The following is a 937-nucleotide window of genomic DNA, read 5'->3' on the forward strand; positions in this document are numbered from 1 at the left end:
CACTATAGCTTGTCTCTAAAAACGACCACAGTTCTTCTTGTTCCAATTGAGAGGAAGCTTCTGAGCTGATAATAGATAACCTGTTCATAAGAAATTATAGAATCTTAGACACACCGAAATTAACCTAAGTTTTGTAAAGCCTGCAGAATGTTGTATTTCTAGGAAAATCATGTTCAAAGGAACAAAGTAAAGGGTGTTCTCACAAGCGTGGAAGACTTTACCCACTAACTTAGGACCAGAGAACACAGTGAGAATCTACCTCTTTGAGAACACCACAGATACTGCAAAGATTCTAACACATAAGCTAGGAAAAGGCAATGACGAGACCAATGACTTGAGAAGTCTCACCAATGGAAACCAGGTTGCAATAGTTCTCCAACATCACATCCTGATATAGGGTCTTCTGTGCAGGGCTCAGGAGCTGCCATTCCTCCCAGGTGAACTTACTGCCACATCATTGAATGTCAGTGATTCCTGTAGTAAGAGGAGTCTATTTAATGACTTATTTACCATTTGAAGATTAAAAAAAAAATCTTACAGTAAAGAATGCAAAACAATAATAAAAACTATTCTGTGCTAGTACATTCCATAGTGTGTGGTTAAACTGAGGACTTAGTAGAAAGCATTTGACCTTTTTTCTACACTTCCAGCCATGGGCATGGAAAACAAGCTCTATTTTCTGAAAGATCTCCATTGTTCTGATAAAGAAATGTTTTCAAATACATTTTCTCGAGGCCAAATAATGTGCACCCAACAAGACACCTCTATGAAGGAGCAGTCTTAAAGGAGCTATCATACTGTGTTTCCCCGAAAATAAGACATACCCATAAAATAAGCCATAGCAGGATTTCTAAGCATTTGTGCAATATAAGCCATACCCTGAAAATAAGGCATAGTGATAGGCGTGGCTATGCAGCATACCGCCACAGAGAGGTAA

The sequence above is a fragment of the Echinops telfairi genome, unplaced genomic scaffold, assembly GCF_000313985.2.
Source record: "Echinops telfairi isolate 266 unplaced genomic scaffold, ASM31398v2 ScPeMD7_7477;HRSCAF=8515, whole genome shotgun sequence".
Taxonomy (NCBI): Eukaryota; Metazoa; Chordata; class Mammalia; order Afrosoricida; family Tenrecidae; genus Echinops; species Echinops telfairi.